General features: G+C 42.1%; 1 protein-coding gene and 1 pseudogene across 2 annotated transcripts in view; one reads left to right on the forward strand and one right to left on the reverse strand.

Moving 5' to 3' along the window:
• GPR176 (G protein-coupled receptor 176) overlaps positions 1-22217 on the forward strand; it is a 127732-nt gene that overhangs the window by 12896 nt on the left and 92619 nt on the right. The window lies entirely within an intron of this gene.
• LOC124508944 (40S ribosomal protein S25-like) lies at positions 846-13884 on the reverse strand (annotated as a pseudogene).

Raw genomic sequence — 22217 nt, forward strand, 5'->3', positions numbered from 1 at the left:
TTTTAGAAGATAATACAGGCGTGCCGTGTATCCTCTACCTGGTTTCCCGCAGTAGTACACATGTGGTATGTGTGTATGCTGGGTACAGTATCACAACCAGGATATTGACGTAATCCAGATACATCACTGCAAGGGTTCTTTTTGTTACCTTGTCATAACCATATCCACTTTCCTCTGGCTCCTACCCTTTTCTTAACTCTTGGCAACCAAGAGTTATATGATCTCCATTTCTATAAATTTGTCATTTCAAGAGCTTTACATAAATGGAATAATAATATAACACTTTGGGGATATATAAAAATAATAACACTTTGGGGATTGGCGTTTTTATCCAGTATTACTTCCCTGGAGATTCATCCAAATTGTTGTCTGTATCTATGGTTTATTGTTCCTTTTTATTTCAATTCTCTTTACATGACCCTCTGGAATCAAAGCATATGGGCAACTCCACATCTTTTCTGTTCTTAAGTCACAAAACACTTTTGATTTAGTACATAAGATGTGCAGTCCGATGAAAGAGGCAAAGCTCCAAACTTCATAGAAAATGAAAACTTGTCCCCTCCTCACAATCCCCAGTCCAGGCCTATTGCCTGGGAGAAGCTTGAAGTTGGACAAGAGAGTCTGGTTGGCTTCCTTTTCCATCTTGAGCTTCTGGCCAAGGTTTCTTGGCCCTCCAGGATTGGTGCTGAGGTGGGGCTTGGTTGATGCAGGGGTGGAATACGGAGATGTAGGAGGGCCAGAAAAAAGCCATAAAGATGTATCCTGGTGTAAGTGGGTTCATACTCTCTGGACTGTCACTTGTCCCTTGATAGTGGTGATGCCTTCCCATATTCATAGTTGGTAGCTTACTCTGTCCTTGGTCCTTTGAATGCTGCTGGACCTCCAGCTTCTCTCTGTTGAGGGCTGTTTGTCCCTGCAGGTGGCCCTCTTGGACAACTGTCGTGACCCCAGGCCATTGCTTTCACTCCTTGGCCCTCACCTGGTACAAGGGAACACATAGGATGAATTCTGAGAGTGCAGGCTGCCCCCTGTAGCTTCTTTGAGTACTCATCAGCCCATCTCTGGCCCTTTAAGTTTCTCAGAGAGGAACTAGTCATAATTCACTATAAGCCCCGATTGCAGAGGACACACATCAAAGCTGTCTGCATGGGCTTGCTGAACCCCCCCTTACTCACTAGGCTTGAGGAAAGATGGGCAATGCCCTCCCTTCTCTTCTTGGTGGGTAGGACTCGGTGCCCACCCATAGCTCTCTGTCTATTTTTGTATACACTCCAGACAGGTGATAGTTCAAGTGTTGTACCCATTGAACCATAACTTTGAAAAATTCGCATCTTATTCTGATACCTTACTCTGGTATTTATGGTATCTTGATGCCTTGGTAAAATTTTCCCAATTCCAGTGACTAAATAGTATGTTAATTTAGAAATACTTCTTTTCTACTTAAAAATTATGAAGCAGTTTTGCTCATACCTCTTTGACATCTGCAACTGTTTTTGTTGGGGAAACATTTTGGAATCTTCTCATCCAGTTTTTCAGGGCCCATCACCATGACTTCTAAGCTCTGTGTATGAGACACTGTGCTTCCCCCCTAACCCCCCAACTCCTGCATGACATGGCCCCTGAAATTTCACCCTAAGCCGCAAGGCCAGTAACTGGTTTCTTTTTTTAAAAATTTTTTTTTTTTCAACATTTATTTATTTTTGGGACAGAGAGAGACAGAGCATGAACGGGGGAGGGGCAGAGAGAGAGGGAGACACAGAATCGGAAACAGGCTCCAGGCTCTGAGCCATCAGCCCAGAGCCCGACGCGGGGCTCGAACTCACGGACCGCAAGATCGTGACCTGGCTGAAGTCGGACGCTTAACCGACTGCGCCACCCAGGCGCCCCGCCAGTAACTGGTTTCTTAAGGGCAGGAATGGTGAATGATACTGTTGCCTTCTTTCTCAATTATTCCATCAGATGACTCTTATAGGAAGTCCAAAGTAACATTGACTGAGGTAATTTCAGGTCATTGTGCCTTTGCCAAACAAAATTCTGAATCAAGTAACTTATTACTTGTTCCAAGTAAAGTAATTGAGCGAATGCCTTGTATTAATAGTGATTTTGTATTTTCTGAGCGAGAATGTTTGAGGACATCTCTGCTTTGTGTTAGAGGGTCTGAGATATTTACTCCTTGATTCCCTGGGTATCCCTGTGTGCTCATTTGCACCTTTAATTACAGCTACATTTTGTTGGGGCTTCCTGGGCAGTTTCTTAGGGCAAGAAACACTTCCCACGGCTGCTAAATGGAAAGGAAAGAATAACTCTCTGAAGTCCACCTAAGTGTGAATTTAATTTCCAGGAACATAGAGTTCAAGCGAGACTCAAGCAGAGACAAAATAATCAAATTTTGGTTTTCAGACCTTCTCACTGATGAGAATAGCACCTATTGTATTTGTCCCGTTGTTTCCGTGGCCTTCTCCCAAGGCTGCAAATCTTTAGCAGCAATGATTGTACAAATTATCAGAAGCCCTAAAATGAAGCCCATGTGAAGGTCAGGATTAGGGGCTAGAGAGTTAACTGCCTGTTTCTCTGTGGGATGCTGTTATTCTTAAGAGTACATGGGACTTTTCTCTGAAGAGCACCAAATCATTTTTCTGGTTAGTAGCAAGTCAGTGGGCTCTAGCTAGTGAGGATCACATCAGGTGTTTAGGAAGGGTAGCTTCTAACCTGGCCCTGCTGTTCAGTGATGGGTTTACTGCCTCTCTTTGTGGTTGTAATTGTGAGGCAGAGATTCTTAAACCTCCGGTGCATAAAGATCACTTGTTAAAAATGCAGATTCCTGGGGCTACTGGGTGACTCAGTTGGTTGAGCGGCTGACTTCAGCTCAGGTCATGATCTCACAGCCTGTGAGTTCGAGTCCCACGTCGGGCTCTGTGCTGATAGATCGGAGACAGCAGCCGGCTTCAGATTGTGTCTCCTTCTTTCTCTGCTCCTTCTCCCTCCCACACTCTGTCTCTCTCTGTCTCTGAAAAAAATGAATAAACCTTTAAAAAATAAATTTAAGAAATGCAGATTCCTGAGTTCCACCATCAGAAGTTTCGTTTGGTGGGTTAGACATGGAGTCTTGGTGTCTATATTTTCATTTATTTATTTATTTGTTTGTTTGTTTGTTTTAAATTTTAATTAATTTTTTATTTAATTTTTTAAAAAGTTTACTTATTTATTTTTGAGAGAGAGAGAGAGAGAGAAAGAGAAAGAGCAAGCACAAGTGGGGGAGAGGCAGAGAGAGAGAGGGAGACACAGAATCTGAATCAGGCTCCAGGCTCTGAACTGCCAGCACGGAGCCCGATGCAGGGCTTGAACTCACTAACTGTGAGATCATGACATGAGCCAAAGTTGGATGCTCAGCCAACTGAGCCACCCAAGCTCCCCTATTTAATTTATTTTTTAAATTTACATCCAAGTTAGTTAGCATATAGTGCAACAATGATTTCAGGAGTAGATTCCTTAGTGCCCCTGACCCATTTAGCCCATACCCCCTCCCACATCCCCTCTGGTAACCCTCTGTTTGTTCTCCATATTTAAGAGTCTCTTATGTTTTGTCCCCCTCCGTGTTTCTGTATTATTTTTGCTTCCCTTCCCCTAGGTTCATCTGTTTTGTATCTTAAAGTCCTGAGTGTCTATATTTTTAATGAACACTTTCTGTGATTTTGATGCTGGTGTTTCACACTTACACATTGATCTAAGGGATGCCTGGCTGACTTCTTAGTCTGTGGACATGACAGGTGGGCATCATGCACACTCCCAGGTTATAGAAGGGAGACGACTAGTTATTTAAGGTAAGTGCTTGAACCATTAGAAGACATTCCCCCCACCCCTCCCCAACTTCTAGGGGAGTAATAACGTTGCCTTCAGACTTACTCTTGCAAAGAAAGTTGTTGGGGGGGGAGTAGGAATTTAATTTTGGTGTTCTTGGTACCAGTTCTACCCACCCATCTTTTAATGGCAAGTGTTGTTTAAGGTCTGAAGGTACCGTGGAGAGAATACATACCCTAATTATGAATAGGCCGAGCCTCTTCTCAAATCGGACTTAGAAAAAGGAACTTACCTTAAAGTTTTATGAATGAGGTAATCTGATTTCCTAATTCCTCCCTTGCTGACCGTCTCCATCTCAATATATATCCTATAGGTAATAACAGAATTATTTATTTAAAAAGGCAAGAGGGGGGGTTTCTGACAGTTGCCTTTTGAGACAGACCCTTTTATAAAAGCCGTGGAGGGTTATGTGACTCCTCCCTTGTACGTGTGTGTTCTCTGCCTCTCCACCTAATGTTTCATTATGAGGTTCAGCTGGAATACTTGACTGTCGAAAAGAAACATGAGGGGCGCCTGGGTGGCGCAGTCGGTTAAGCGTCCGACTTCAGCCAGGTCACGATCTCGCGATCCGTGAGTTCGAGCCCCGCGTCAGGCTCTGGGCTGACGGCTCAGAGCCTGGAGCCTGTTTCCGATTCTGTGTCTCCCTCTCTCTCTGCCCCTCCCCCGTTCATGCTCTGTCTCTCTCTGTCCCAAAAATAAATAAAAAACGTTGAAAAAAAAATTAAAAAAAAAGAAAAGAAACATGAGAGAACTGTCCGAAGCCACGTAAATTGGCAAACACAAAGTCATCCTAATTATTCTATGCAGACTCAAGACACTTTTTCAGAATTTCCACTGAGATTGAAACCAAAAATGTAGACAATTTGCACCATCTCATGGGGATTCGTCATATACTCACCCCTAGTGTCTTTGGCTGCTTTGCCATCAGCCATTTTGGTCGTGCTGTGCTCTACTTTCTTCTGGGACTTTTTTTTTTTTTTAATTTTTAAATCTTTATTTATTTATGAGAGAGGGACAGAGTGTGAGCGGGGAAGGGGTAGAGACAGAATCCAAAGCAGGTACCAGGCTCCGAGGGGTCAGCAGAGAGCCCAACCATGGGGTAGAACCCATGGACCTGGAGATTATGACCTGAGCCAAAGTTGGATGCTTCACCAACTGAGCCACCCAGGCTCCCCCTTCTGGGACTTCTTGATGCCTCTATAATTGAGGTCTTGAAATTCCACCCACGTGCCACCACTGTGGACTTTCCAGTGTCCCTGAAATGTTTTAAGCCTAAGTGTATCCTCCAAATATCCAGTATATGTGCAGCAAGAGTCCCAAACTGGGAAACTAAGTCTTTATCAAAAGAACCACAGGCAGTTTAGATATAGGAGTTCACATAATATAGTTACGGGTCATTTTTAGCCTGGCACCAAGGAGAACAGAGGGGGCAAGTGAGTGACCAGAAGGACCAATTCAGGGCCATTTGGCTTTGGAGAGTATTGTGGTGTGCAAATCTCTTGTTAGAATACGAACAACAAGGGAGCAGTTGGGCAGCTTTAAAAGTCTACTCCACTGCAATTTGGTGTGCTTCTTAGGCCTTTTTATTGTTAATATTAGGTATCTTTAATTTTGACTGTGGGATCTTTGTGTACTGTCTCAAGATATAGAATGCAAAAGTCTAGTTTAGCTGCCCCTTTGTAACCTTTTTTTTTTTTTTTTAATCTTTATTTTTGAGAGAGAGAGAGAGCAAGAGAGAGAGTGAGACACAGACTGGGAAGCAGGCTCCAGGCTCTGAGCTGTCAGCACAGAGCCCACTGCGGGGCTCGAACTCACAAACGGTGAGATCATGCTCTGAGCTAAAGTCGGACACTTAACCAGCCGAGCCACACAGGTGCCCCTGCCTCTTTATAATCTTACCATGAGTCTTGCGCTGTTGGGGAGTTTGGCATATAGGTTGAATTGAACTCACGTACGCTGTTAACTTCATGTTAACGTCAGTATGTCGACTCATATTGAATTGAACATCTACTGAAACTCCCAAGCTTTTATTTCATGTACTGCTGTTATGCTTCTTTTTCATCATTCTTGTTTTGATTCAGTTTAGGAGCTCAGCTGAGTACTTCGGTTTTATCATCTTTTTAAATTCATCATTCATCTAAATTCTCAAACAAATTATTGAATGGTATAGGGAGAAAAGGTTGGAGATCTTGTGACTAGTGATCTGGTCATTGAGGTTAGTTTGAATTTACTATTCAAAAACCCTTTTGGAATAATTGTTAACAAGTTATTAACTAGAACTCTCAGGTTATATTTCTTCATCTTGTTTACAAAAACATTTGGAGACACCCTCTCAGATATTTTACTGAAAGCCAGGTATATCATGTCTACTATATCTCCTAGGCTTACTGATAGAAGAAAATAAGGAGATTCTGGTATGATTGATTCTTAGTACATCTGGGCTGGCTCCCAGTGATTACTTCTGGCCTTCCCGTCAATAATTCTATGTCAGGTTGGCCAAGATGAGTTTTGCTATATTTTTCTTCTTCCTCTTTTCCATGTCTCCAGTCTTCTGGTTCCTTTCCTCTTCTCCATAATTCCTTAAAGTTCTCCAGAGTTGGTCTGGAATAGAGCTTCTCAGACTTTAATGTGTGAGTGAATCTGCTAGGGGTCTTGTTACATTGCAGGTTCTGATTCAGGAGGTCTGGGATAGGGCCTGAGATTCTGCCTTTCTAACAAACTACTAGGTGCTGTCGGTCCTCAAACTATTCACGCTGTGTAGGTAGGAACTAGAAGACTTGGTGTTCTCGGTAACAGGTCTAGATTTGAGTGCTCTGCTAGAGCAGGAAGGAGATCTCTGGTGGAGGTCTCTTATTTCAACACTTATAAACTCATCAGCATCTGTATACTCCAACAGTTATCTCCCTCGTTCCGTTATTTTCAGTGTCTCTTACTCCCACTGGCTCCTTTGCCCCATCCTTCTTGTATCTTTCACCTTATAGTGCCTTTCTTCTTCTGTTCACAGACTTCTTGGGAGAATAGCCTTATATTTCATTCTTCCATTTTAGTCGCTCCTGATTATTCCTCAACCAGCGACTCTGATCATGTCACTCTCCTCTTAGAAACCCTTCCATGGCTTCCCAATCCTTCTGGCTCCTTATAGTGACATTCCACAACCTGGCTCCTATTTCCTTCACCAGCCCAATCATCTTACACTCCAGGAATTCCAGTCTACTTGTTGTTCCAGGGCACATTATTTTGTTTCCAGTCTCCTTGCCTTTGCTTTTGTTGTTTATTTGTCCATAAAAGCTCTCCCCTGCCTTAGTACCTGGCTAATTTCCCTCATTCTTCAGATATTCCTTTCTCTCTCTCGCTCTCGCTCTGTCTCTCTCTCCTTAGAAACTTAAGGGGTGCCTGGGTGGCTCAGTCGGTTAAGCGTCCGACTTCGGCTCAGGTCATGGTTTTGAGGTTCGTGAGTTTGAGCCCCGTGTCGAGCTCTGTGCTGACAACTGAGAGCCTGGAGCCTGCTAAAGATTCTATGTCTCCCTCTCTCTCTCTGCTCCTTCCCCACTCATGCTGTGTCTCAATCTCTCTCAAGAATAAATAAACATTAAAGAAATTAAAAAAAAAAGAAACTTAAGTTCATATCTCTATTTATATTTGTTATTTGTATAATTCAAGAATGATTGAAATGAGGTGTATTGGTGCTTTTCCCCCTTTAGGCTGCAGCTATAACTGTAGAATTATTGGAAGGAGGTATTTACCTGACATGATGGTGGTCGGTTGTATTGAAGGATTTTAAGGATACAAAGTCACTTGGCAAAGTCACCATAAATCTTATTAAATATTTTTTTTACATTTATTTGTTTTTGAGAAAGAGAGAGAGAGAGAGAGAGAGACAGAATATGAGCAGGTGAGGGGCATAGAGACAGGGAGACACAGAATCCGAAGCAGGCTCCAGGCTCTGAGCTGTCAGCACAGAACCTGACACAGGGCTCAAACCCACAAACTGCAAGATCATGACCTGAGCCAAAGTTGGATGCTTAACCGACTCAGCCACCCAGGCGCCCCCATAAGTCTTATTTTTTTTAAAAAAATTTTTTTTTTTCAACGTTTATTTATTTTTGGGACAGAGAGAGACAGAGCATGAACGGGGGAGGGGCAGAGAGAGAGGGAGACACAGAATTGGAAACAGGCTCCAGGCTCTGAGCCATCAGCCCAGAGCCCGACGCGGGGCTCGAACTCACGGAGCGCGAGATCGTGACCTGGCTGAAGTCGGACGCTTAACCGACTGCGCCACCCAGGCGCCCCAAGTCTTATTTTTTAAAAAGGGCATACTTAATACTCATCACTCTCTAAATGAAGAGGGAAGATACTTTTATTTTGTTTAAGTTTATTTAATTTTGAGAGAGAGAGAGAGAGAGAGAGAGAGAGAGAGAGAGAGAGGGAGCATGTGCATGGGGGAGAGGCAGAGAGAGAGGAAAAGAGAGAATCCCAAGTAGGCTCCATGCTATCAGCGCAGAGACCCATGCGGGGCTTGATTTCACGAACCGTGAGATCATGACCTCAGCCAAAATCAAGAGTCGGAGGCTTAACGAACTGAGCCACCCAGGCGCCCTGAGGTAAAATATTTTTAATTAGTTTATCATGTGTGAATTATTCCAGCTGACCTGTACAATGTTCATTGACATAGCTTCATGGGAACGAAGCAATAAAATAAAAATGGCAAGTTTTATCAGATGAGAATATTTTCACTAATGTGGTCCACAGAGACAGTGTGAACAGTGAGGTTTTCAGATGATACTTCAGAACCTTGACGGCGTCTTGCATTGCCTGCCCGTGGGTGCAGAGTAACAGACAAGGTCACTTGCTGGCTTAGAGAGGAGCCTCTTGTAAATCACTAAACTAATTGGGGTTCCTTGATAGTAGCAGGGAATACAGATGGAGAGCTGCCTGAAAAGATGCAAACACTGAGGACTTGATGGATTATTAGCTGATTATTCAAACTAGAGAGGCTCAGGACTTGAAATAAGTGAAGTCCAAAAGAAACTAGACTCACATCAGATAAAAATTTTTAATAAAATTTAAAAATATGTCCCATAGCTGTGGTTATGATCTCTCAGGCAACAAATGCAATTTGCCACCAGATGTGTCGTTGCTATGACACTTGCAGATATACGAAGGGATGGTGAAAGGTGGAGATTGAAGGGCAATAGTTTTGAAACCTTATTTGCCAAATGATCTTAATGTGTGTGTTTCAGAGATAAGTCTTAATCCTTTGAACATAATAGGTATTCTATAAATGTGTGTGGAGGAAATATAAAATACGTGAAATATTTAAAATTCAATGTGGGAAATAACCTTTGCTTTTCTTAAGGAATTGTTTTTTATGGTGCAGTTTTGTGCCTGCTGGGTCACATTGTGTCCTGTGTTCCTGTGACTATAGAGAAAGGCATGCAAAAGAGAATAAGAATTGTCAGCTTCATTAAGGATATAGCATGTACTCATATCATTTCCTTTTCTCCAGGGAGGTGGAACTGTGGATGAATTACTTTCTAGCCGAAATACCTGAGTTGGAGCTCTGGTCTCCATTCTCTTCCCTGATTTCCCGGTCAGTCTGTCTCTGGGTAATGACTCTTTCGGTGTATGTTGCCTTTCAGCATAATACATTTATTTGAACTGAACTGTGTGTCTGGTAGGTTGTGCCACAAAACCAAGAACCCACAGCTATAGTCATAATAGTCTATTTTGTGAAATAGTACTTGCCCGTGCCAAATTATTTCTCTTTTGAAAATAATGTTCCTGGGATAAAAATAGGATTTTAGATAAGATTAGTATCGGTTAGTGGGCCCCAGGGCTTAAGAATCAGATAGTTCCTTTTATTTTATTTATGTTTAATTTTTTAAGTTTATTTATTTATTTTGAGAGAGAGAGAGAGAGCACAGAAGGGGGAGAGAGAGAGGGAGAGAGAATCCCAAGCAGGCTCCATGCTGCCAGTGGTGGGGCCCTATGTGAGTTCATGACCTGAGCCGAAGTCAGATGCCCAACCATCTGAGCTACCCAGGCGCCCCTAGAATCACATATTTCTGAGTGTAAGCCCTCATTCAGCCACTTGCTAGCATTTTGTCTTTGGGCTAGCTTTTATTATTTTTAAAATAATTTTTTTCTCATTGTAAAATAGTTAAGAATTTTGAAAGCCTAGAAAGTTATGAAGAATGAATGTTCATATAACATATGAGCACTTTCTTATCAGTAGACATTCTTTGAAAGCCCCATTTCATATTTATGTTCATGAAATTATTTAATTATTTAATCATTTTCTCAACTTTTTTTTTTTTTTAATTTTTTTTTTTTCAACGTTTATTTATTTTTGGGACAGAGAGAGACAGAGCATGAACGGGGGAGGGGCAGAGAGAGAGGGAGACACAGAATCGGAAGCAGGCTCCAGGCTCCGAGCCATCAGCCCAGAGCCTGACGCGGGGCTCGAACTCACGGACCGCGAGATCGTGACCTGGCTGAAGTCGGACGCTTAACCGACTGCGCCCCCCAGGCGCCCCATCAACTTTTTTTTTAAGTTTACTTATTTATTGAGAGAGAGCATGCACATGCTCTCTCAGGGGAGGGGCAGAGAGAGAGGGAGAGGGAGAGGGAGAGAGAGAGAGAGAGAGAGAGAGAGAGAATCCTAAGCAGACTCTGTGCTGTCAGCCCAAAGCCCAAAGTGGGGCTTGAACTTCTGAACCGTAACATCATGACGAGAGGTGAAATCAAGAGTTGGATGCTTACCCCACTGAGCCACCCAGGCACCCCAATCATTTAATTGTTCTTATATTTTTGGACATTTGTGGTGTTTCTTGGTTAAAACCATGGTAAGTAGTGCTGTGATAAAGATCTTTTAATTAAAAAAAAAAAATCTTTGTCCAACTTGCTATTTTCATGGGATAGTTTCTTGGGAAGGGTGTTACAGAATTTTATTTGTACATTTTTAATAGTGGTTTTTGAAGTGTTTGATAACCAAAATAGAGTGAAGGATAAATAATGTAATTGAGCTTCAGTTTTCTTATTTATCTATATCCTAAGGGTAGGAGGATATGGGTTAATATATGCAAAGAACATAGCACAATGACTGGCAAATATTGTTAATGGTTTTGGTCTTTGCTTTAACATATCCATTGTCCATACCATATAATTAAGTGCTCAACCACCTCCATTATCTGTTTAAAAAAAAAAAAAAAGGAAAATAAACTTTTATTGAGTGGTGTGTGTTTATTGTGAGACAGAATTTGTATGTGTGAACATCTAGCCTAATGCTCTTGTTTTTGAAAACTGCCTTAAAAATGTATGTATGAAAGTGAAAGGTAGAGTGGAAAACAGTGTTGTGTTTTTTAAAAGCAATTCTTTGAATTAAAGAACAAACTAATAGGAAATTACTGCAGGCGGTGGAAAGCTTGGCCTAACTGGTCATTATATCTGTATTGGTTTTCATCTAGTATCAAAGCTTGTAATTCACAGCTCTGTGAATTTAATGTGTGTTTCAGTTATATGAGAATGGGCTGATGAGAGAAGTAAGAGAGACAGAGAGGGATCAATATTCTTGATACTCCAAATTGTCAGTGTAATGAATATAATTTGAGGCCTGTGAGCCACCTCAAAAGAAGGCATAAAATGGTACTTTTAATAAATGAATCAGGGAATAATGAAATGTCACGTCTGATTTTTTCCGTTTTCACACAGTTCCTGTATAGAACATGGCTGCGTTAGTTTCTTTTTTTTTTTTTTAATTTTTTTAATGTTTATTTATTTTTGAGAGAGAGAGAGAGAGAGAGAGAGAGAGTGAGTATGAGCGGGAGAGGGGCAGAGAGAGAGGGAGACACAGAATCTGAAGCAGGCTCCAGGCTCTGAGCTGTCAGCACAGAGCCTGACGCGGGGCTCGAACTCACAAACCAGGAGATCATGACCTGAGCCTAAGTTGGATGCTTAACCGACAGCCACCCAGATGCCCTGCATGAGTTTCTTAGGGCTGCTGTAACAGATTAGCCCAAACTGAGTGGTTTAAAATAACAGAAGTTTCTTCTCTCACAGTTCAGGAAACCAGAAGTCTCAAATTGAGGTGTCCACCGGTCGGTTCCTTCTGGAGGCCCTGGAGGCACCTCGTCCGTGCCTCTGTCCTGCCTCGTGATGGCTCCCACATCACTGGTATTTCCTGGTTTGTAGCCACGCTGCTCCAGATTCTGCTTCTGTCTTCCTATGGCCTTCCTCCCTGTGTCTGTTCTGTGTGTGTGTCCTCTCCTAAAAAGGACGCTAGTCATTGGATTTGAGGCCCACTCTAATCCAGTATGGCCTCATCTTATCTTGACCATATCTGCAAAGATCGTGTTTCTAAATAAGGTCACATTCATAGCCGGGAAGAGCTGGGGTTAGGACTTGGACATATCTTTTTAGGGGGACAGGGTTTAACCCATTGCAATGGCAAATACACAAGTTCCAATAGAAACTCACCATCTCTCCTTCCTCCCCATACCCTGCCGGCTTCTCTAACCACAGCTTTATCAAGTTGTGTTACTTACCTGTTTCTCCCTTGCGTTTTCTATTCGCTTCAACTTTTCTGCTTGACTCTACCCTATCTACCCAAGATGGTTTCTTGCTGTAAGAAATTGGTCTCCTTAACCTTCTCTCATAGCCTATTTCTCCTTTCTTTGTGCTGTTCCTCCTGCGTGGAAGGCCTTCTCTCTCTCTTTATCTAAGTAAATCTCATTTCTAAGGGTGCGGATTGTGCTTTATACTTTCTTTTTTCCTGTAGCATCTAGTCCAGTGGTAGCACATAGTATGGGCTCAAGAGACAGTCTGATTAACTTTCTGATAAAGTAGAAGGATATAGACCATAGATTGGCAAGAAAATTAAATAATGGTTTTATGTGCCTGAATTCCAAAATTCAAGCTGCTTGAGAATCGGTCTCTCTTGATAGCTTAAATGGTTTAGGTAGACTATTGTTTTTCTCTTTGATTGAAAACTTCCACCCAATATTGTATTTTAGTCTCATTCTGGTGCTATAACCTATTTTGGCTCAAAAATAGCATAAGGAGACGATCCTGACATATCAGTTACTCTATGAGAAAATTTTGTTATTTATTGTCAATACTAAGTTCAGGGTTTGGAAGATAATTTCTTATCAGTGGTATAATTTCTTTTTAATGTTTATTTATTTTTGAGAGAGAGAGAGAGAGAGAGAGAGAGAGAGAGAGCGCGTGAGTCGGGGAGGGGCAGAGAGAGAGGGAGACACAGAATCCGAAACAGGCTCCAGGCTCTGAGCTGTCACTACAGAGCCCGACGTGGGGCTCGAAGCCATGAACTGTGAGATCGTGACCTGAGCCAAAGTCAGGCGCTCAACTGACTGAGCCACCCAGGCGCCCCTTAGTGGTGTAATTTCTGAACACATAAATAAAACCGGCTTTGTAGTTTTGTTTTCTAATTATTATCATCATGGTTACAAAGCTGGAAGAAAAGGTTTTCTCTCTTCCTTCCTTCCTTCCTTCCTTCCTCCTTTCCTCTCCTCCCCTCTCCTCTCCTTCCTTCCTTCTTTCTTTCTTTCTTTCTTTCTTTCTTTCTTTCTTTCTTTCTTTCTTTCTTTCTTTTTTCTTTCATTTAATGAAGTTTTCTTTTCCAAAATAAACAGTTGGTGGGATCTGTCCACGCATCTCCACCAGCAGCTGGGGCATCTCCACCCTTGGTGTTCCTGGTGTAAATTACTTGAGCTCTATGCTTTGAAACCAGCTTAATAAGGAGCTCCTGAAGGGCTGTCTCAGCCAGGGAACCTCGAATCTTCGGTCTCTCAGAGGCAGCAGCTGGAGTTATAAGCTTATAGTTGGGAACTTTCTTACAGAGTTTGTTATATGTCGCTTTGTCAAACAAGACCAGGTTATTGAGCTTGTCCCAAACTTTGCCCTTGGACCACCTCTTCTTTTTGGACCTGCCTCCAGATTCACTGGGTCTTTGTCTTTTTTGGTTGACTTTCCGGCGTCTTTCTTCTTGTTGTTTTCCTTCGGCGGCATGGCGGAGCTTGGAGAGCAGTGGCCATCCCTGCAGCCTCGCTAAGGTGTCATACAAAAAACTTAAAGGTTTTCTAATCCAGTTTTCTACCTCTTCAAAAAGGAGAAGGACTGTAGCAACACTGACTGCTTCCTGTCCCTTGGGTTCTGTCTTATTCCAGTAAACTCCACAGTTGTATATCTGAAGGGACATGTATGCCACATTTAGTCTGGGGCCCTGAAGGAGATCTAGTCAAGGCCATCCGTGGTTCCGTGGACCTTAGTGCCAGTTCTTACCATTAACAAACCCAGAGCCATTAAGTGGGTGGTGAGCAGATTTAAGTTTCTGGTTTTTCATTAACAAAAGGGTCAGGGCCAGTAGAGTTTCTTTTGTCTGGGTTATATTGAATACTTGTGCATGTGTGGTATTCGTAGCTAGAATAATGAGTAAATGTTTGCTAAGCAAATTGACTAGTGGCTGGCACATAGTAAATGCTATAAATACCTTTGAAAATAAGATAAAAAGTATAAATTGCAGTCAAAATCAGGGTATATGTTTCTATACTGCTCCTCTCCAAGAATTCTATGCTTAGCATTTCTACAGACTGCCAGTGGGTTGGGCCTAAGGCTCATCTCCTCAGCCTTCCATTCACCCCTGTTGTCAGATTTTTGTCTTTGTTCAGTCAACTCTCATTAACTGTAACTTTCTGCAAATGGGGACTGTCATCAGAGGGGAACCCCTTCAGTTTTCATGTGATTTCTCCCATATAGACCGGCAAGAGCCTGGATCACAGACTGGTGTGAATTGGTACTTTTACAAAATAAGTTGACAAATACTGCTTTATTTTCTAGCTTGGAGCCTTCAAAAACTCAGCTTAATTCTTTTTTGCCTTTATGTCCACAGAAAAGAGACTTTGTAAGTCTTAAGGGCCGTGGTGGGCTGGTAAGTATTTAACAACTGGCTTTGTCTGGAGAAAGCCCTGATTTGTTGTGTTTGCCAGTTTTCATGGCATAGATACTCCCACCGTGGCCAAGCTACCAATGACGTGGATAGTTGGGAAGGGATGTTTACATTTGGCTCTCCCAAGCTGGGGTCAGGTTCCTGCATGCCACTGTAAATGGAGGATTGAGGGGATGTGCCTTAGGCCTAGCCCATGGAAGGTTTATGCAGATGCTGAGAGTAGCTCTTTCTAGTATCATTTGTTTACTATGGACATTTGTTTACTATGTCCATTGCCATGGACAGGCACTGCTTTAGGTATTGGGGATGTAGGAGTGAATCATATGAAGTCTCTGCCCTCAGGGAGCTTACATACCACTGAAAGCTATTCAGAAGTTTCCAATTTCAACCTCTTGGGACCCTAGCATTCCCCCATTTGGGGACAATGAGGAAAATAGCGTGGGCTCATTGTAGCTTTCCTGGGTGTGAAGCAGGGATTGTGGAGGAGGCAGAATTGCTCTCTGGATTGTCTCCATCTTGGAGGTGCAGAGGCCCTAAACCTTGCAATGCCAGGAATGTTGGCAGTGTGCCATGAGGGGTAGACATTAAAGAGCAGAGAAGGTAAGGGTCTTACTTGGAGTTCCAGTTCCCTAACTAATCCAGAGGATTAGTCATCAATAGGTGACTATTGATTATAAGCCATTAGTTGCCTCATTAATAGTTAATGATCTGGAAGCTTACTGAGTGGACAAGATTCTGGCAACCGAAAGCATGTCAAAGCATTGCAAAGGTCTACATCCTCAAGAAGGGTAGGAAAGGGGTTGGAGAAGCTACCGATGGCAGAGCTCAGAGACACGGCTGGCAGACATGCTTTTTTGAAGGATTTAGGATTCTTGGTGAAGAACCTCAAATCTTTGCTATCGAGAATCACTGAGCCAGGTGGTGTGATTTGAGAGGGTGAGACTTTCCATTAGGAAGGTAGGTCCTCAAGAAACTCAAAACCTTTAGACAAGCAAAGGTAGGAAGAAAGGAGACAATTTATTCTTGAAAATGATTGTTTGGTGCTGCGTAATTCCTGCTCAGGGTTGCAGGGCTCTCTAGAACCTCTGCCTGTGCTGTTTTTCACCCATTGAGTGAATGGTTTATTCTCACACAGCATCTAATGCTGCTGCTGCCTTACCCAGTATCACCATTCTGGGAGAGGGAGATTGTGGACCGTTTACTTCTCTATGTTTGTCTGGAATATGCATTGCTCCATTCATGCCGAGTCACCTCGATCTTCCTTGGAAGCAAATGCCTACCCATTTCTCATCCTGGTTTGGAATTTAATTCTTGACCGTGCAAGTTTTAGTCACATGAAGAAAACCCAGGCTCCTTTCTAGTACGAGGACCCCTCCCAGCTGCTTTGGAATAACCAGGGTGTTTCCAAGTGTGGGTTTTGGATTACCTATATCACCTTCTGGTGGTTTTTTTTTTTTTTTTCAACGTTTATTTTTGGGACAGAGAGACAGAGCATGAACGGGGGAGGGGCAGAGAGAGAGGGAGACACAGAATCGGAAACAGGCTCCAGGCTCTGAGCCATCAGCACAGAGCCCGACGCGGGGCTCGAACTCACGGACCGCGAGATCGTGACCTGGCTGAAGTCGGACGCTTAACCGACTACGCCACCCAGGCGCCCCTCTGGTGGTTTTTAAAATACTCATTCCTGTAATGTGCACCAACCTATTGAACTAAAGTCTCTGGAGTGAGATATAGGATTTTGCATTTTGACAAGTTTCTCAGCTGATTTATAGGCGCACTAAAGTTTGAGAACCCCTGATTTAGGCTCATAGACTGTTAGGAAATAATTTCTGAGTTCCCCTGGGAGCCAACCTGTGTCCCATTGGAACAAATGCAGCCTGCTTGACCCTGCAGGTCAGCCTGGGAAAGGTCTAGAGCCTTCTTTTTCCTTTTAAGTTAGGATACCCACACAATCTGGTAAGCCAGTGAGGACAAAGCCTCTTCCCAAGAGTCACTGTTATGTGACATGCTGCTATCAGACACAGGTCAATTAGCTTATTACAGCTGAAGTTAAATGTAATGGATTATTTTGTTTTCAGCAGCTGAAGTTTAATTCTATGATTATGATTATGTTATGAAACCCAGACATTTGCATGGTAGTTGACAAAGAAGGAGGTCAGTATGAATAAACACTTTTTATGCCCTTGACTCCTGCTTTGTCAGTCTAGTATTTACATGCCATATGTGGGTTCTCTCAACTGGTCACGTTGTTTTTTAAAGTTTTTACTTAAATTTCAGTTAGTTAACATACAGTGTAATATTAGTTTCTTTTCTTTTTCTTTTTTTTTTTTTTGGTGTAATATTAGTTTCAAGTGTACAATACAGTGATTCAGCAGTTCCATACAACACCTGGTGCTCATCACACGTGCCCACTTTAAACCCCATCACCTATTTAACCCATGCCTCCAGCCCCTCCCGTCTGGTAAACATCAGTTTGTTCTCTACAGTTAAGAGTCTGTTTAAAAAAAAATTTTTTTTAACGTTTATTTATTTTTGAGAGAGAGACAGAGCACACAAGCAGGGGAGGGACAGAGAGAGAGGGAGACACAGAATCTGAAGCAGGCTCCAGGCTCTGAGCTGTCGGCACAGAGCCTGACGTGGGGCTTGAACTCACGAACCATGAGATCATGACCTGAGCTGAAGTTGGACGCGTAACTGACTGAGTCACCCAGGCACCCCAAGAGTCTGTTTTTGATTTGCCTCTTTCTCTCTCTCTTTTTTCCCCTTTGTTAATTTGTTTTGTTTCTTAAATTCCACATATGAGTGAAATCATATGATATTTGTCTTGCTCTGACTGACTTATTTCACTTAGCATCATACTCTGTAGTTCTGTCCATGCCATTGCTAAGGGTAAGATTTCATTTTTCATGGCTGAGTAATATTCCAGTGTGTGTGTGTGTGTGTGTGTGTGTGTGTGTGTGTGTGTGTGTATAAAACCATATTTTCTTTTTTTATTTTATTAAAATTTTTTTAATGTTTACTTATTTTTGAGAGAGAGAGAGAGAGAAAATGTGAGTGGGGGAGGGGCAGAGAAAGGAAGACACAGAGTCTGAAGCAGGCTCCAGGTTCTGAGCTGTCAGCACAGAGCCTGACATGGGGCTTGAACTCACAAACCATGAGATCATGCTCTGGGCCAAAGTCAGCCGCCCAACCAACTGAACCACCCAGGCGCCCTATATATAACCACATTAAAAAAAAAAAAATTTTTTTATGTTTATTTATTTTTGAGACAGAGAGAGACAGAGTGCAAGTGGGGGAGGGGCAGAGTGAGAGGGAGACACAGAATCTGAGACAGGTTCCAGGCTCTGAGCTGTCAGCACAGAGCCCGACGCGGGGCTTGAACCCACGGACCGCAAGATCATGACCTGAGCCGAAGTCAGACGCTTAACCGACTGAGCCACCCAGGCGCCCCTATATAACCACATTTTTAAAAATCCATTCTTCATGGACACTGTCTCCATATCTTGGCTATTGTAGATAATGCTACTATAAACATAAGGGTGCATGTATCCATTTGAATTAGTATTTTTGTATTCTTTGGGTAATTACTTAGTAGTTCAATTGCTGGATTATAGGGTAGTTCTATTTTTTTTTTTTTTTTTGAGACAGAGAGAGAGACAGAGCATGAATGGGGGAGGGTAGGAGAGAGGGAGACACAGAATCCGAAACAGGCTCCAGGCTCCGAGCTGTCAGCACAGAGCCCGACGCGGGGCTCGAACTCATGGACCGTGATTTCATGACCTGAGCCGAAGTCGGCCGCTCAACCGACTGAGCCATCTAGGCGCCCCTAGGGTAGTTCTGTTTTTAACTTTTTGAGAAACCTCCCTACTGTTTTCCAGAGTGGCTGGACCAGTTTGTCTTCCCACTAACAGTGCAAGAATTTGTGTTCCCACCAACAGTTCCCACATCCTCGCCAAACCCTGTTGTTTCTTGTGTTGATTTTAACCATTCTGATAGGTGTGAGGTGATATCTCCTTGTAGTTTTGATTTGCATTTCTCTGATGATAACTGATGTTGAGCATGTTTTCATGTGTCTGTTGGCCATCTGTATGTGTTCTTTAGAAAAATGTCTGTTCATGTTTTCTGCCCATTTTTTAATTGGATTATTTATTTTTTGGGTGTTGAGATTGGTTTTTATAGATTTTGGATACTGACCTTTTATCTGATATGTCATTTTCAAATATCTTCTCCCATTCCATAGGTTGCCTTTTATTAAGTTTTGTTGATTGTTTCCTTTGCTGTGCGGAAGGTTTTATTTTGATGTATCCCAATAGTTTATTTTGCTTTTGTTTCTCTTGCCTCAGGAGACATATCTAGAAGGAAGTTGCTATAGCTGATGTTAAAGAAATCACTACCTGTGTTTTCTTCTAGGATTTTTATGACTTCAGGTATCACATTTAGGTCTTTAATCCATTTTGAATTTATTTTTGTGTATGGTGTAAGAAAGTGGTCCAGTTTCATTCTTTTGCGTGTAACTGTCCGGTTCTCCCAGTACTATGTATTGAAGACATTGTCTTTTTCCCACTGGATATTCTTTCTTGCTTTGTCAAAAATTAACTGACCATATAATTGTGGGTTCAATTTTGTGTTTTCTATTCTGTGCCATTGATCTGTGTTTTTGTGCCAGTACCATTTTGTCTTGGTCACTGTAGCTTTACAGTATAACTCGAAGTCTGGAATTGTTATGCCTCCGGCTTTGCTCTGGTTTTTCAAGGTTGCTTTGGCTATTTGGGGCCTTTTGTGGTTCCATACAAATTTTTGGATTGTTCATTCTAGCTCTGTGAAAAATGCTATGGGTAGTTTGATAAGGATTGCATTGAATGTATAGACAGCTTTGGACACTGTAGACATTTTAACAATATTTGTTCTTCCAGTCCATGAGCAGAGAGTGTGTTTCCATTTCTTTTTGTCATTTTCAATTTCTTTTCTTTTTTTAAGTTTTAAAAAAAATTTATTTATTTTTGACAGACAGTGAGACAGAGTGTGAGTGGGGGAGGGGCAGAGAGAGAAGGAGACACAGAATCTGAAGCAGGCTCGAGGCTCTGAGCAAGTGTTCAGCAGAGAGCGTGATGTGCGGCTTGAACCCACAAACCGCGAGATCATGACTTGAGCCAAAGTTGGACGCTCAACTGACTGAGCCACCCGGGTGCCCCGATTTTGTTTTCTTTTTTAAAATGTTTATTTACTTTGAGAGAGAGAGGGAGAGAGAGAGAGCGAGCGAGCAGGGGAGGAGCAGAGAGAGGAGAGAGAGAATCCTAAGCAGGGGAGGAGCTGTCACTGCAGAGCCCGATGCGGGGCGCCATCTCACAAACCATAAGATCATGACCTGAGCTGAAATCAAGAGTCAGAAGTTCAACCAACTGAGCCACTCGGGCGCCCCATCTTCAGTTTCTTTCATTAGTATTTTATAGTTTTGAGAGTAGAGTACAGGTCTTTTACTTCCTTGATTAGGTTTATTCCTAGGTATCTTATTGTGTTTGGTGCAGTTGTAAATGGGATTGGTTCCATAATTGCTCTTTCTGATGCTAATTATTGGTATATAGAAATGCAACAGATTTCTGTATGTTGATTTTGTATCCTGCAGCTCTACTGAATTCGTTTATCAGTTCTAGCAGTTTTTTGGTGGCATCTTTAGGTCTCTACAAAGTATGGTGTCGTCTGCAAATAGTGAATGTTTTACTTACTCCTTGCTGATTTGGCTGCCTTTTATTTCTTTTTGTTGTCTGATTGCTGTTGCTAGGACTTCCGGTATTGTTATTTAAATAACAGTGGTGAGAGTCGACATCCCTGTCTTATTCCTGACCATAGAAGAAATGCTCTCAGTTTTTCCCCATTTAGGATAAGGTTAGCTGTGAGTTTTCCATATGTTGCCTTTATTATGTTGAGGTATGTTCCCTCTACACCAACTGTTTTGAGGGTTTTTATCGTGAATGGATGTTGTACTTTGTCCAGTGCTTTTTTTCCATCTATTGAAATGATGATATGGTTCTTATCCTTTTTTTAAAAAATTAATGTGGGTTACCATGTTGATTGATTTGCAAATACTGAACTACCCTGGCAACCCAGGTATAAATCCCACCTGATAGTGGTGAATGATTTTTTTTAATGTATTGTTGGATTTGGTTTGCTAATATTTGATTGAGAAGTTATGCATCTGTGTTCGTCAGGGGTATTTAGCTGTAGCTCTCTTTTTTAGTGGTGTCTTTTTTTTTTAATTTTTTTTTTTGAGAAAGAGAGAGAGAGAACATGGGAAAGGCAGAGGGAGGGAGGGAAGGAGGGAGGGAGGGAGGGAGGGAGAGAGAGAGAGAGAGAGAGAGAGAGAGAGAGAGAGAGAGATCTGAAGCAGGCTCTGTGCCCACAGCAGAGAAACCGATGCGGTGCTCGAACTCATGAATTGCAAGATCAGACCTGAGCCAAAGTTAGATGCTTAACTGACTGAGCCACCCAGGTGCGCCTAGTGGTGTCTTTATCTCATTTCGGTATGAGAGTAGGTCTGGCCTCATAGAATGAATTTGGAAGTTGTCCTTTCTTTCCTGTTTGTTTTTTGGAATAGTTTGAGAAGAATAGGTATTAACTCTTCTTTAAATGTTTGATAGAATTTGCCTATGAAGCCATCTGGTCCTGGACTTTTGTTTGTTGGGATTTTTTTGATTATTGAGCCACTTTCTTTGCAGGTTATAGATTTGTTCAAGTTTGCAATTTCTTCCTGTTTCAGTTTTGGTAGTTTATATGTTTGTAGGAATGTATCCATTTCTTCTAGGTTGTCCAATTTATTGGCATAATATTTCATAATCTGTTATAATTGTTTGTATTTCTGTGGTGTTGGTTGTTATTTCTCCTCTCTCATTTGTGATTTTATTTATTAAAGTCCTTTCTCTTTTCTTTTTGATAAGTCTGGCTAGAAGTTAATTTCAAAGAATCAGCTTCCGGCTTCATTGATCTGTTCTTTATTTATTTATTTTTTTTCATTTCTATATCATTTATATCTGCTCTAATCTTTTTTAAAAAATTTTTTATGTTTATTTATTTTTGAGAGAGAGAGAAACAGAGTGTGAGCAGGCGAGGGGCAGAGAGAGAGAGGCGGAGACACAGAATCGAAGCAGGCTCCAGGCTCTGAGCTGTCAGCACAGAGCCTCATGTGGGGCTCAAACCCATGAACTGTGAGATCATGACCTGAACCGAAGTTGGACACTTAACTGACTGAGCCACGCAGGTGCCCCAATTTCTGCTCTAATCTTTATTATTTCCTTCCTTCTGCTGGCTTTAGGCTTTGTTTGTTGTTCTTTTTCTAGCTCTTTTAGATGTAAGGTTAGGTTGTTTATTTGAGATTTTTCTTGCTTCTTGAGGTAGACCTGTA

This window comes from Lynx rufus, unplaced genomic scaffold (assembly GCF_022079265.1).
Source record: "Lynx rufus isolate CCGP_SWC_20201006 ecotype Redwood Valley unplaced genomic scaffold, mLynRuf1.p SCAF_13, whole genome shotgun sequence".
Classification (NCBI taxonomy): domain Eukaryota; kingdom Metazoa; phylum Chordata; class Mammalia; order Carnivora; family Felidae; genus Lynx; species Lynx rufus.